Source organism: Oryzias melastigma, linkage group LG9, assembly GCF_002922805.2.
Source record: "Oryzias melastigma strain HK-1 linkage group LG9, ASM292280v2, whole genome shotgun sequence".
NCBI classification, from domain to species: Eukaryota; Metazoa; Chordata; class Actinopteri; order Beloniformes; family Adrianichthyidae; genus Oryzias; species Oryzias melastigma.
Window position 1 is genome coordinate 7,714,545 of NC_050520.1, and position 16,293 is coordinate 7,730,837.

Here is a 16,293-nt window from a genome sequence, read left to right on the forward strand (position 1 = left end):
TTCCCCACTAACACTTGCAGAGACATCTGAAAGTAGTTTAAATGATTTTGTTCACAGGAAGGTCTATTCTGGAGCGGATTATATTTGTTTTTAAACTGTTTTTTTGGTATGTTGAGCAGTTTTAATGAAATGCTCCACAATGAAATGCATAAACATTTTAGAGGCTCATCTCTTACCGGATGTGTTGATGTGAATATTTAACATTCATGTCAGTGTTCAGGAGATGTTATTAACACCAACCCTCTTCATGATGTCATTACTTGTCGTTTGATGACAACAAACTTTTGTTAAAATGACCCTAATTTTTTTTTTCTTGCAGGTTAAAATATTTTTGCAAACTCGTTTTTTAGCAGAAGTCTCCAGATTTGTTCTGTCAATCATTGATGGTTCATTCATGCTCTTTATCCAGTGATTAAACTGGGTAGATTCTAAATTTGTTTTTTTGCCGTTTTAACTTAAACTTTTAATGTTCCATCCTAAAAATAACCAGGTTTTTATTTTTTCAGATGTTATTCAGGATATGTTTCATGCATCTTTAAACCTGTTGAAATAATTTACTAAATGCATGAAGCTGCTTGTCTTCTGTGGTTCTTCTCTTGAAGGATCAGAAATGTCGGCAAAATCTGACTTTTGAAAGGTCGGATATTTTGGTGGCAGAATTATCTGCCTGATTTTCATTTTTTTTTTTTGATTGGGAATTCTTATTTACAGCCTTCATGTATCTGCATTTCATCATCAGTTACAGGAACTTGGTCACTCAGTGGTTGGCTTGTAAAGTCCACCGTCCTCATGAGTCTGTTCCCTGAACAATCAAACTTCTGACCAATTTTTAGTTTTTGTTTCCATTTAAATGACCCTGTTATTGTTTTAAAACAGTTTAATCAACATTTTTATTCTTGCAGGCGTGATGATGTCACTAGATTCACTGTCGGGTTATTTGTCACATTTGCTGGATCTGTTTTAAGGAGTTTGTCTGAACTTTAAACATTTACATGCATCCAATGATGGTTTGTTTGGTTCTGTTGGTGGAAGAACATTCTACAGTCGGAGCATCAAAACTCTTCATCAAAGCAGTGACTAAAACTGTTATTTGATTGTGCAGATTCAGTGTTTTCAGGTCAATGTGCAGCAAGTTTCTTCAATTCTTGCTGTTGTACTTTAAGCTTGTTGGTAAAGGAGGAACCTTCAGTAAAAAGGTGAATTCATGCAATAACAGATGATTTCTTCACAGATGATCACCAACTTAAGTTCAATGTGTTGATGGTAGAATACCAACATCTTGGGGTTTTTGAATTTACTCAGACACGGTTTTATAAACATTTGGAATGGGATCTCAACTGTATCTGTGGATGAGTCGCTTATTTTTATATATGGAATCCTCCACTTGGATAATCGAGATCCTTCAACATACCAGGAAGGAACTTTTGATCAAGAAGTTTGGATTCTTCATCTGAACCGGATATTTGACCTGAAAAGAAAACTGACACTAAAAAGTAAAGTTCTGCTGTTGAGCTGAAGACAGAACAACTCTTTATTCTGCGTTCAGTGGAGACATTTCCACAAACTTTACTGAAGTTTTCCTGACAAATGTTCACTGTTCCAATGGAAACTGATCAATACTGTTAAACTACAAGGAAGCTGGAGAACAAAGTAGTGATGGACGAGTTGGGAATTGTTCTAACTTTAGATGGACACGAATGGATGCTCAAGAAGTTGTAAACCCCCTCCCCCAAAAAAATCTCCTCTGAATTTCAATGAAGTGAAAATGAATCTTGAACATGAGAGGAGAAAGTCATGGATGGTGAAAACTCTGTTCTTCTGGTTCCCTTCTGCAGCTGCATGAAGATCCGTGACTTTTGATCAGAGTGGACCTAAAAGCTTCTTCTCTCCGTCTGGAAAAACTGAAGCTAGTTTATAATGTTGGTTCTGAGCAGACTAAATTATATTTTTTTTTCAGTTTATTCTTAACTGACCACCACAAAATGAATCCTACTGCTGGTAGTTGGATCAAACCACAGTCTGAGACTATTGTTCCATTTGATTTATTTCAAGCATAGATTATAAAAAAATACAGGACAGAACGCAGGATTATTTCAAACTTTACTATTTAGAATATGTGTAAACGTGTTTTCATGTGAAGAGGAAATATTCTGGAGCATTATCAGGAAAGTGTTTTACAAAAAAGTAAAAATAAAATAAATAAAATTTGTGACGTTAAACTATTTATATACATTTGTCTGTTTAACCTACTTTACTTTAGTAAATATATCTATAATGGACTAAAATACCCTTCTCAAGTACAGTACTAACTATTATAGGTTTTTCTCTTCAACTTATTTAGTTAAAAACTCTTTTCTCCTTTCCTCCCTTCTCTATCATCTCTCCATTTCCCCCTTTTTTTCCGTCCGGTCCAACCAGAAATGCAGAAATGCATCATTGTTACACAGCTTTGGCTCAAATACAAAAGGAGTTTGAATTTTATTCAAACCCCTTTTGTTATACTAAAATCTGTCCAACACGAGAGGCCTTCAGCTCGCATCTGCTGGCTCAGCTGCTGGACAGGACAAGTTTAACAAGTAATAAAAGCTGTTTTTATGCTAAATGTTTGGATTTCTAAGCAGAATGATTTGTTTCAAGTATTTTTTTTTTTTGACAATTTATCAAGCAAAGCCAGAAAACGAAGTTTGAGTTTATTAAATCTTTTTATAGAAAATGCTGTTCAGTTTTTGGCAACAAAAACTGAATAAAAAGTATCTAGAAAATGGCCCATTACATATAAGCTGCAGGTTTTTATTCCAAGTGTAAAAATGTGAAATGTCAATTGAATAAAACTCCCCAATACTTCTAGAATAAAATTTAAAGTTACTAGAAAACAGTTGATCATATTAAAATGTTAAATTGTCAGTTTGGTTTGGTAATGCAACCACAAGCAGCACAGTCCAGTGCTTTCTTGTGCCGGTCCCAAGTCCGGGTAAATGCAGAGGGTTGTCGGGTGGAACTCCGGCGTAAAACGTCAACCAAATCACAGAAATGATCAGTCTCTGGAGGTTCCTGGAGAAGAAGTCTCTACCAGCAGGTTCAGTCCAACATGGAGGACTTGGAAAAGCGGCAGAAAGAAGTTTAAATCGGTTAACAGATGCAGTTTTTTTTTTAGTAGAAAAAAAAATTATAATCGATGTTTCATAATCTCCGATCATCTTTTGATCCAATTTCAAAGTGTTCCAAAGGATCTTTGAATTATCCCATCGTTGTTTAGGACATAGTTTCTGCAGAGCAGCAGGAGTTAATTAGAAAGTCACCTGACATGTGACATGGAAGTAAGCCTGTACTGATTTCCCATCATCCCTCCGTTTACACTCTCAATATCCGATTAGTCAAGCCGTACAGTTCTGATCCAGATTCCAGCTCAGACGAGGAAAACAAAGACGTTCATGGATCTATTTGTCAGAATGGAGCGGAGCAGGGAGCTTTTCCCAGACGAGCTCGTTTGTTCCTGATTCTCCATAATTTGAATACTCAGGAATCCAGTTTTAATCTTATTCTATCATTAAAGATCTAATTATAGTTTTGTCTTTTAGGATCAGAACTGAAACTCTGAGTGATCTTCTGCTCTGAAACGTCACAGACCTGGATCTTTTATCGCCTCACTACAGAAACTATTGCAGCTGCTGGATCAACAATGAATTATAAAACTGATTTCTGACGTTTTGTATCACATTACTGACCAATTAAAAATAAACTAGTTTATGGAAAAGAAATCGTTTTTGGTTGCGTGGTCTTTTTTTATTTTTTATTTTTTCCTAAAAATGCTAAGATTAGATTTGTTTCCATATTTGCAGCTTTAACTACTACTAAGGTGATATTTCTAATGATTAGAAAGCTGCAGTTTTCCCACATCAGACCTGTTCTCCAGTCCTCAGACACCAAATCAGGATCGACATCAGAATGCTGAGGTTAGTTTAAAGTTTGAGTTTAAGACAATCCCTGATGTTGGTATTTATTTTTGCCTCTTTCTGCAACTACTTTATATTTATATTTATTTTTAACAATGTTTTAGGAGTGCAAACAAATCTTAAAAAATTAAAATCTTAAATTTTACAATGACTTGATGGTTTGGGGACTAAATGTTCATGAGATCTTTTCATGTTTACGATTTCTGGATCTGCAGAAACTTTCAGCTTTTAGAATAAAGATGGAAGCAGCTTCTTGATCTGCTCGGATGTTCATCAATTTAAGTTTCAAACTTTTGTTTTGCTACTGTGAATATCCTGAATGCTTCAGGCTTCCACATGTTTTCATTTTAACGTTTTTCAGCTAAAACTCTGTGCTCGCCTGATAACAAACTTCATTATAATTAATTATTTTCTGCTTTAGCATAAAACCTGAACTTCAGGGGCTTTGAAATTTGAGTTGTAGCACTTATTTATTTTAAGCCTTTATTTTTAAATAGTTTTATTGATCAACTGAACATGACAGAAAATGGATCAACATTCAGCAAATCAACAGATTTTAATTACAACCAGGAGGAACTAATGCAGAAGAACAGAAAACGATTGTCACAAATTTAGAAATGCAGGGCTTTATTTAAATTTATTTTTAGGGTTATATCTGATAGAAAACGGGAAAAATATTATATAAAGCATTTAACACCTGAGATGTCTCCAGTAAAGGTTACACAAAATCTTTAACATGCTGTAACTTTTCAACCATTTACACGATCAATGTGATTTCAGTTGATTCTGAAGGAGAAAAGTGGCTTCAAAATCAACTGAAATCCCATTGATCGTGTTAACGATGAAAAAAATACAGTAAATCAAAGAACATAAACACTGTAACTCCGGTGTTAAAGGGCTAAAGAAATAAAAAAACAAAAACTGACATCAAGTGCTGCCTTCAGGGAAACATTTTGACTCATATGAACTTTCAACCACTTTATCACTGATAATTGGGAAAAAAAAAAAAATATATATATATATATATATATACACACATTTATTTATTTGTTTGGTTTAAGCATTTTTCCAGTGGCTGATATAAAAGCAAAGCGGTCTTTTCTCTTTCCTGTGTTTCTTTCCAAGAAACAGTTAATTCAGAGAAAAAGAGGGAAAAAAACCAAACGTCTGCATGCTTCCAAGTAAATATTCAACGTATTTTTCCAAAAGGAACATGTATTTCCAAAAAAATAACTTGTTTTTATGGTCCGCTGGAAGGAAGTAATATTCTAAAAATTATTCCTAAATTGCATTAATTCTGATTCAAAGAACAGTTATAGATCACGTGATCCTGCAGATAAATCCAAAGCAGGAAGAAAAACAACCCTCTACAAAAAGCCAACCGAGAAAAATATATTGCATTATTACAAACTAAGATGACCTTAAATTATTGTTGACAGGAAATGGAAACACTGAGGGAAATGACACAGAAAGAAGGCAATGAAACAGAAAAATAGCCACTAAATTTAAACTAAAATAGAAGAAAAACATGGTAAAAGTATAATTCAGGGTAAAGAAACAGCACCTCAATTGTCATAAGATTTCTTTGATCTTATGATGAATAACCTTAGCTCTGTAAAATCACTTTATATTGTCAGTGTAAAAAAAAAAAAGCTTCTTAGCTGTCAAGCTCCACATCAATGTAATTATTTCTCCTCTCATCCAGAATCCACATCTCCCACTGGCTCGTCGTGTTTCCTTTTCACTAAAGCATGAGGCTACTTAACAGAATCTTAACTCCAGTGATAAACAACAGACTCACCGTTCCCCCATGAATCAACATCCCCCCTGTCTCTGCACCAAGTCCCAACAGCTATGCAATTTCTCAGCCCTTCAGAGCTCTGATTTACGCTCCGCTTCAATGTCAGTGCTGGCTTATACTCTTCTAACAGCTTTCTATCCTCACTAAATCGGTGCCATGTCAGCTTTTCCCCCTTCAATCTGAAGAACACTTTGTTTTTTACCTCTCCATTCTCCATCTCACACATATGCATTCCCCGTAATCACATTAGAAAGGATTTTTCTTTATCGGCATTAACGCCAAAGAATAATCACTGAAAGCATCATTGCACCCCATACAGTTACTGAAAAAAATGAAATGAGAATACTGTAACAGCATTTTATACACAACTTTTTTTCATGATTGCTTCAGCAGAACAAAAATCAAAAGAAACCAATAGAAACAGAAAAAAGCTACCTAGAGCGATTGAACTGCACCATGCTTCCTTCATTAGAGGCTAAAAAAATTATTGGGATGAAAAATGCCAAAAGCAATCATCAATTTGCTATTTGAAAGAAAAGTGCTTTTAGCCTACAGCTTGTCTCAGAAGAATCAAATTAAATAAAACTTCTGGTATTAAATTTCTGAGCCAATTTTATCATCAGAACAAGAGGAAAGGAGAACAAAGGCAGTTCGTTGGAAAACACTAGCTTCCTGGAAGGTTTCGGAGAGCAAATTACTTTTTTTTTTTTCAGTCTTTTTGTGCCACCTTATGTGAAAACCACAAATTCATAAACCAAAATTATTGTCTAATGCCAAACATTTAGCATTTTAGCCCCTTTTAGTTCATGGAAAATTTTTATCAGCCTTAAAGAAACTCAAAATACGACTGTCAATCGAACAAATGAAAACATTTGAGCGGCCCGTAACAATGTCGTTATTTCCTTCCCTAATGTCAGTGAAGCATGAACACACTGGTAAAGTTGAAAGTCTCTCAGAGCGGCTGATTAATGTCATGGGATTAAAGCAACATGTCCACAGAAGAATAACATGTCAGTGTGAAGGCAGCAAACAGTTCTTTGGGAAATGAATGCCTGGAAAAGAATGTAAACAGTGGAGGATCTGAACCACAAAACATATAAAAAGCAGTTTTAACGGTGCTTGAAAAATTTACCAGATTTGGATGCATTCATTTCTCCGCAGATATGATTTTGCTCAAGGGGAAAATTAAATATGTATTTGTATATCCATCCATCCATCTTCTTGACCGCTTCTTCCCTTTCGGGGTCGCGGGGTGCCGGAGCCTATCCCGGCTACTGAAGGGCGAAGGCGGGGTACACCCTGGACAGGTCGCCAGTCCGTCGCAGGGCCTCAATCACACACACATCCACTCTCACATTCACACCTAGGGACAATTTAGAGTCACCAATTAACCTATGAAGCATGTTTTTGGACGGTGGGAGGAAGCCGGAGTCCCCGGTGAAAACCCACGCATGCACGGGGAGAACATGCAAACTCCACACAGAAAGGTCCCAGCCGGGATTCGAACCGGGGCCTTCTCGCTGTGAGGCGAGAGCGCTAACCACTTGCGCCACCGTGCAGCCCGTATTTGTATATATAGCTTGAAATTCCCACTCCGATCATGTTTTCAGATCTGTTTTAAAGGCGTTTCCAGAGATTTTTTTCATTCTAATTATGCCGTTTTTAGCAAAAAAAAAAAGCCAAACAAACATAGGACATATTTTCTGCAGAGTGGCTGTTGTTCATCAGAAATTTGCCACCTAGTTGTGGATGTGACTGTTGCATAGAGTAAGCCTTCCCCATTTCCCGCTATCCATCTTTTTACATGCTCACCGCTAGCTTACAAAAATGGCAACCTACATTTAAGCCATCAGATGTAGTTTTGAGCCAGATTCCAGCTCAGATAAGTAACACTGAGGCGTGATTTAATTTATTTGTCTATAAGTTGATGCATCAGAATGGAGTCGACCAGGAAGAATATTTTCTGCCACAAATAAACTATTTTTTAAATAACATTTTGCTGTCTGCTCCTTACTGATAACAATGTAAATAAATAAATACTCTTAAATTAAAATGTAAGCATAATTTTCTCAATATATGTCCTCCATTATAAGAAAAAAAAACACACAAGAATATGTTAAAATCACCAAAAATACAAATTTCATCAGGTTTCCTATTTTGAAGATTTTTCTTTTTTTGTAACTGGCCCAGAAATCAAAATGAAATATTTGATGAAATTATTTTTACTTCAAACCAAGAAATGCACAAAAGTTCCTCCTTCTAAACTATTCATCAATATCAGTACTTTGACAGAAAAATATTTTATTAGTGAGCTCACATTTATTCAAAAAGCTTTTAAAGACATAATCCTTCCACAATAAAACTAGATTTATTTTGTTTGAAATAATAATAAAAAAGATAAGAGAGGCTGGAATGCGGAGGATCCAAATGCAGGAGATCCAACAATGTGGACAGAAACTTAATTTAATGAGCCAACTAACCATATTGTAATTTGTTGAAAAGCTATACTTTACAGTAACACTGTGACAAGCCAGAACAAACAGAGAACACTAGGACGTTTACATGGATGGATGGAGAAACGGCTGGAATATTGGAAACATTGGGAGAAAACAAAACATAGACGAACATAAAGTATAGTTTAAGATTAGAAGCCCAAACCGAAATAATCGTTAAACATCAAGTTGGGATAATGCACATCCTTTTGGCAACATCACAAATGCAAAATAATTACATATTTGAACACCTGGAAACCATTGAGACAAATTGTTGTGAGAACAAATCTGATTTTTTGTGATCAGGCCCCCCCAAAAAAAGGTATCTGTTACATAAAAAAGCATCTTTGCAGATGCGGTCCAGCTCCCAAGTGGCTGTGTGGTGATCGAAGGGGAGAAATTGAGTTGACTTCTTCAGAAAAGGAGAGAAAGATGAAAGAAAAAAAATGATAAATGGGAAGAGAGCTGAGCTGGAGAGGGAGAGTGCAACTAAAAATGCAAACCATGTGGTGGAATAAGACCCATTTTAAAAACATCACTGGAGTGTTAATTTGATAGACGTATGAAGCTGCCAGTGTAGTATTATAAAGCAGACTCCTGCAGGGAAATATTGAAACAAATAAACACTCCACAAGCCTCTTCACATTGTGTGGATGTGATGCTGCATGCTCCACAATGTGGAGTGGCTTAAACAAACAAAGCAGCACAAAGCACTTGGGTACACTGAGGCCACCAGTGTGGAAATGAATTTTACGTCAACATGCTCCTGACGCCCAGCTAATTTCACTTTTCCTAAATCCACTTAGAAAGCTCATGATAGTCAAACACAGACATTATTCACATACCTTCACAAATTAATGCAAAAATTCACCCACATCATTTCTCAGAGTCATTATTTGCTGCATAACCAGTAAAACATTGGGGGTGTACTAATACTTAAATGACTTAAAGGCCAACTCTGATGAAAATTGTGTTTTTAACATGTTCTTGTGGCTTTTTTTCTGATAGAGGACATATATAAACAAAATTAAGCTTAAAATTTTACTTCTGGGTATTTTTTATTCAAATCAATGTGAATCAGGAGCAGATGAAAAAATGCTGTTAAAAATGCAGCTCTTCTTCCTCAGGAAGTTGAGGCACACTGGACTGTCTTCTCAGATTCTTGCAAACTTTTACAGAGCCTCAAATGAGAGCGTCTTTTGAGGGACCTGGCCCAGGTGGTGAGGAAGGCCCAGGGAAAAGGTGGGATATTGACTACCAGATCTATACCACAAGAATCCAGAAAAAGGCTCAGTGCATAGTAGGGGTGTCAAACTCAATCACACAAAGGGCCAAAATCCAAAAAACACCTTAGGTTGCTTTGGCCGCTGAAGATGCTAGTGCTGATAGCTGAAGATGCTGAAATTGATAGCTGAAAACACTGAAGCTGATAGCCAGCTAAAATATTAGCTAAATGCCAAATTAGCCTGAAAAAAAAATAGGTTAGCCAAAACAGCTAGCATGTAGCTAAAAAATTGCAATTTTTTTTTTTTTAAAATCCTAAAAATCTGAAAAAAGCCTTAATTAACCAAAACAGCTAGCATGTAGCTGAAATATTAGCTCAACTCCAAACAGCCTAAAAAAATAATATAAAAAAGACAAAAAACTGCATAAAAATAATTAAAAGATTACAGGGAATAATTTTACAATAGAAAAAAGTATAGTTGGAGTGGGACTTTAAAGCCATTGCGCCTCCTGCAGTGCAATGCCCGAAACCCACAGCCACAGACCATCCACAAACAAATCAATTCTCCCCAACTTTGTCCCTGTAGCCTATTTCTTTAATTGTTTTTATTATGCAGAAGATATACGAGAAAATGTAATTATGTCTTAGAGATAATAAATATCTTGAAATGAAGCTTATTGGGGATATAAATAAGCTCAATTTCAAGGTAGATCACAAGCTTCCGCTGCAAGTACTTAGCAATGGGGAAGGGAATGGGGGCAGGGTTGCTCTACGCCAACAATTCCACGCACAAATTTTTCCCAAACAGCCACTCTGCAGAAATTAAGTCCTAGAAAACAACACGTTTTAAAATTGTATCTAAAAACTGCAAAATCATGCTGTTAATATTCCTCAAAAGATGATCGAAATGGGTCTTTAAATACAAAATAATTTTCCTTTCAAGATTGTTTTCTCACAGTGTAGCCCGAAGCCTTGTTGTAATTTACAGGACAGCTTTGATTCATCTCAAAAAAGTTAAGTACAAATGATGCTGGCCGCAAAATATTTCAGGCCAAAAAATGTTGCCCTGATCCTCGACGATTAATGTCTAGTAGTAACTTTTCTGTCTTTTGACACAGAGCACTAGCATCTTCTATGAATGCTGCTAAAAAGTTAGGCCAAAAATGTGTTTTCTGAAAGAATAACAGACATGGGAGGATCTGGCTACATTTCTACATTCCAGAAGCTGCTGAGTGATGGACACACCTGTGCGTAATACAGAGAGGACTTTGAGAGGCCAATGAAAAAGGGTTTCTAGGTCTAAGGGCCAGGTATGTGGTGTCACAGACATTACCACAACTCTAAGCCAAATGATATTTATTACTGTGACTGCATTTTTCTCTCCACATCCATGAATCCAAAAGCATTAAAAAACTAGGATTTTTCTTACCAGTTTTGCAGAAAGGGCTGGATTGTGGGGCACGGTGGAAGTGGTTGGAGCTGCAAAAGATATGAAGATATTTCTAGATAACTTAGCACCCACGAGACCATAGTTGCCCACCATCTGTCTCCTGGCAAGCTAAAGTGTGACACGATGAGCAGTTAAGAAAGAGAATACCAGCTTTGTGCAAAAGCATATGCTTGAGGACACAAACAAGGCTAACAGTGAGAAGAGAGGAATAGAATCCCGACAATCCCCCTCCAGCTTGTTCCTGTGGTTCTACAGTCAGTGACACTTGGGGAGGAAGAGAAAGGTGGTGTCAGTTGACTGCGATGGTCAAAAACAGACATGGGCACAGTCATGGCTTGAAGTTAAAAAACAAAACCAGTTTTTTACTAAATTATCTTATTGACAGATTACAAAATTTTGACGCTGCATTGGGTTCTGCTACATATACGGAATTACAGAAAAACCCCAAAACTGCAAAACACCTTTGAATTTCTTTACCTAAAACCTTGCCTTTTTTTTAAAGACCATTGGATAATTTTTGATCTCTTGTAAAAGCATTCCCAGTGGTAGTTTAATTATGATTATGCTGTTATTAGCCAAAACCAAGAAAACCTGTGTCATTGTCTGTATCATTGGCAAGATGCATCCCCCAATCTGTCCCATTAAACTGGAATAAATTATAGGGACACCTGTAATTCTGGTGTCAATCCATAAATTGACAAATAAATTGACCTTTGTTTAGATGCAGAAAGTTACTCTGCATTCATATGATTTTGGAAGATTGTTGATTTTCTGACGTTCACGTGTGTTTTCGGAGTCATTTTTCCGATCATTCCAACACCACTTGACTGCAGAATTTCTCTAAGTTTATATTTCCCTGAGGAACATTAACCTATTGGTGCAACTGACACTTGGGGCTCCAGCAGTGTTTGTCACTTGATTAATTATGATCAACCTTATAAAGCCCAGTTGAAGGGCTACAGTCACAGTGTATACCTAAGTTGATTTAGGGTTTGGTTATCCTTTAACAAATACAATCTTTTTTATATGGCTTTTTTTTTGCCTGCTCTCGATTCACGATTTGAATTAAGAAATATTCAAAAATGAAATTCTAAGCTAAATTGCCTTTTTATATGTCCTCTATCATCAGAAAAATGTCCAAATAACATAAAAAAGATTTTCATCTTTAATCATCCATCATTTTGAGTTCTCAGCATAAAAACAGGAAAGTATAGATTTTAAGTTTTCTCAAGTCAGCAAATCCAGTACAAAGTTTTATCTATGACTTTTATTTACTTTCATTCTGTTTCAAAAAGAAATGAGTTCTTTTAGAACTTTTCCCTCCTTCCCTGAAGACACCGTTTGTTGGAGGCATTTTGATAAAAAAGTGCAGCATAAACAAAACCAAGTATGCAACTGGATTTGAAGCTGGGCTGAAACTGCTTTTCAAAAGCTACAAAGTTCATGAATTCTACCTCCAACCTAATAAAAAAATCTGTTAGAAAATCATGTTAAACAACCAGTAACACTTCACGAGGCCGATAACAGTGTGAACCAAACAAGCATAGTCTGAAAAACGGTTTTACACTTTCCATCCATAAATGTAACTTTGTATCATGACTTTGCAAACGCATTACCTATTAATAAAACAGATATTGGAAGTTGTGTTTCTTATTTCCGGTCTCAGTTCCCACATTCTGGATGTTGTCTATGCTTCTCTGCCCAAACACGACTGATTTCACTCATCATCAAGCTCTGCAGAGGCTTCATAATGACTGTCATTAAACTCAGGTGTGTTTTGATTAGCAAACCACAGAAAACATGGAGGATGAGGGGAGCTGAGGACCAGAATGAGAGATGCAGCTTGGAGAAAACGCATTGAAAAAAAAAGAAAGATGCATTATAACAAAAATATCAATGTAATTTTCAATATAAATATATAGTTTTTTTCACAGTATAGTTTCTTCTTATAGTAAAATTCCACTTGCAGCACTGAAACTATATAATTATTGCTGGTTTGGAATATGTTTTTTATTGTTGTGTCAAACATATCAAAGCAAAAATGTGTCTGCAAGTTTGCTAAAAATGATGATCTTTGGGAAAACTTTTATAAAACCGACATAAATCTGTAAAACAATGCTTTAAGAATTCTGTTGCTTAATTCTTACAGTGTTTTAAAGGACATTTGTAGCTTTAAGAAGGGTTTAAAAAGGCTGTTAGTGGCTAAGCCAAGTAAGGAGGAGCTTCTTAGTAACACTAAGAGGCATCGGAGGAATCTTCAAGATTTCATGCCGCCACCCAATTTAAAAAAAAAAAATGTTGGCTTGGTCATGAATGTAGAAAGCAGGAAGTCGGCTGGTGTGCAGAACTGTAACCCAATTTTACAATGGCGCCACTCGCACCTGCCGCTGGAATGTTAACTTTTTCTCTTAATGACAACTTTAAGAGATAAATCGTTTAGTTGCCGTAAATTTTAAACTTTTTCTTAAAACCTCTGTGGTTCGCTACCCCTTTGACTCCGACAGTGAAACTCTGAAAGTGTTTTTTTAAGGAGGAGCCGTAGCAACTTAGGGCCTACCAGTAGAGAAATATCCACATTTCTTGTGGCGTGGAACAGAATATATATTATATTGTATTTCTTTATGTGGATGTGCTGTGAAGCACAGAAGTTTACATTTAAATGTAAGTAATTGCATTTTTGTTTTTTTTAATAAATTTTTAAAGCTATAAAACCAATGTTATTTTCTAAGCACTGGCAGCTAGATCTTAACGTAGCGTAGGTAGCGTAACATGACCATTGATGATGTCAATAGTAGTAATGTTCAAATTTGAAGAGCCTTTTTATTCCATATCTCTCCGCTTGGAGGGATAATTGTAGGGATAGGGAGAAGTCGTAAAGGTTGGGAAGGAATTAGGACTTGGCTTTTACCGCGCACAAACTGCAAGTATTAATTTATCCTCCATGTTCAATCTTTCGTGAATGAAAGGGACGCCATCCATACGTCACTATCAAACATGATTCAATCAAATCCCCTAATTGGTCTAAGTTCAACCTGGCTGAACCTTCAATGCACGTTCAGTGGCTGCATGTTTTGTGAAACGTGTGCATCTATGCGTGAACGTGACAGTTTTGAACGCTGAAGCCTGAAACGTGCTTCAATGCTTGTTTACATAGACTTTTCACTGGAAGAGGCTGCTTAAAAACATGTTGCAGAGGATGGTGTGAATCTAGTCAAACTTGTTGCTTTTTTTATCTTCTTTTATACCCATCAGACCCACAGAGATGAAATGCAAAACGTAGACAAATATAAAAGATTAAAATAATATCCACCCTTATTTACATTAAAAAGAACGGATCGGAAGCGGGATGAACATCCGCTTAGTATGCCTGCTGGGTGTCTTCCCACTGGAATGTTGTTATTCATGTCCAACTGGTGGGCAGACCCCATGACTGACCCTGGACATGCTGAAGACTTTCATATTTTATTTGGTCTGCCTTGTAGTATCTCGAGATGCCCCAGAAGGAGCCAGAGAACCCTGAGGAAGAGCACGTCTGCGGAAATCGACATGCTCCTTCCACAATTCATGATAGTTAGATTGTGGAAAATTGATATAGTTTTAAAAGAAATTGACAAACAAACACATAAGCACGGAGTAGCCACAAATCCCTTTGGAACTTCTAGTAGAAGCAGATGGAATCACAAAGACAACATGAGCAACTGCTGAAATTCCCCTGACACAAGGCATTCAGAAGGCACAGCACTTCAAAGAACTGCGTGCAAATCAAATAGGCTACATCCCAGCTGGCTTAAAAAAGAAAGAGAACTGGGGGCCGTATTCACATATTCATAATCTGTGTCCAAGGTATGTAGTTCAGCTGTATATAGACTGGCTGCTGACACATGAAAAGGAAGCAGAAAAGTTTTTTTCACACAGTGGGTTACATACTTTAAAAATAATGAAATTAAGAATAATAATGAAGCTCAGTTGTTATACTCCATGGATGTACTTTAATCTAAAAACACAAAAAACCCACAAAAGTCATGATAGGCTCTCGTTGCCATGGCTATGAGCTCCATAGCAACTCAGTAATTTCCTGGGTTAGTTGTAAAATGAACATCTGAGGTCCATGCCTGAAAATCCCCCCAAAGGCTCCCCCAAGAAATTCTTCTACCGAGGGTTAATAAAGGAAAAACCAGCAAATAGAATGAAGAAAAAGCAACATTTTTGCAACATTTGTTTGAAACAGGAAATTGAATATTAGCTTGAAAATACAAGAAACTTCTGGTTGAATCACCTGTAATAGAAAAACAAGTCTTAAACATTGTTTTTTTTTTTGTATTGGCCTACAGATTTTAGGAGAAAATATGAGGATATTATTAAGAATTGTTTACTTGTACACCATTCCACACATGAGGGAACTTTTGTTGATGCAAAAGTAGCCGATAAACAAGAAAATGCTTGACTGAACTTTTTTTAGGGCAGAAAATATCAAAATTAGAACCATTTTAAGCTAAAAAAGTATTGAGAGAGAATAGACTCACCCCAATTTGTGCGTACCTAATTCTTGATTTGTAACTCATATAAAAAATGTTGTGCATAAGTGCAAAAATTAAGAAATTAAAAAAAAAATGCAAAATACAATTTACGCATGCACAAACTAAAATTACAACAGCTTGAAACCAATAACACACTCAAATCTTTAACAGTGAAGCACAAATCACTTGTTACACACACAAAACCGCAGTTACGCACAAATCTGATACGAGACTTTTCATGTCTCAAAGATTTGTCCGTAAGTGGTGCGTTTAAATGCTGCTAGAATGCTGGGTCATCAAGAGTTTACTTTAAACTTACACTGTGAATAATATGAGGTGCAACTTGACATTTTCCCATGTTCTTGAGTTTAAGTTTAATTAATTGATATAGCGCCTTTGAATGACGTCGGTCAAACAAGACACTGTACATTAAAAGTTCAAAAAACAATAAAAACAATAGTTAAAATATTAAAAACATTTACAGATAAAAAGCAGAAATAGTAGTGGAAATAAAAAGTATAAATAAATACACATAAAAATAAAGAAGTGACATAAAAGATAAAAGCAGAGCTAAAACAATAAAACATTAAAACACACCAGCAGAGCAGAGTCTCATGCTACGTCAAATGTCAGTCGATAATAGCGTGTTTTAATATAGCTTTTTAAAAATGGACAGTGAGGATGCCTGCCAATACTCAGTAGTAACGTGTTCCACAGATATCGGGAGTTTCTTAAACAGATCTTCCCAATAATTAATATAAAAAAGTCTAAAACGGTGCTGCCTGCAATCGCCGTCTTTGCTGACCAGAGCTCCATGCATTGATTGTATAAGAGGTCTACAGATGTTTTTGTATT

General features: G+C 36.1%; 1 long non-coding RNA gene across 1 annotated transcript in view; it reads right to left on the reverse strand.

Moving 5' to 3' along the window:
• The window catches only part of LOC112148009, a 68,002-nt gene that overhangs the window by 20,412 nt on the left and 31,297 nt on the right, over window positions 1–16,293 (reverse strand). The window contains exon 2 of the long non-coding RNA XR_002919566.2: window positions 10,901–10,950. This is a non-coding gene — a long non-coding RNA (uncharacterized LOC112148009). The remainder of the gene's footprint in view (window positions 1–10,900; window positions 10,951–16,293) is intronic.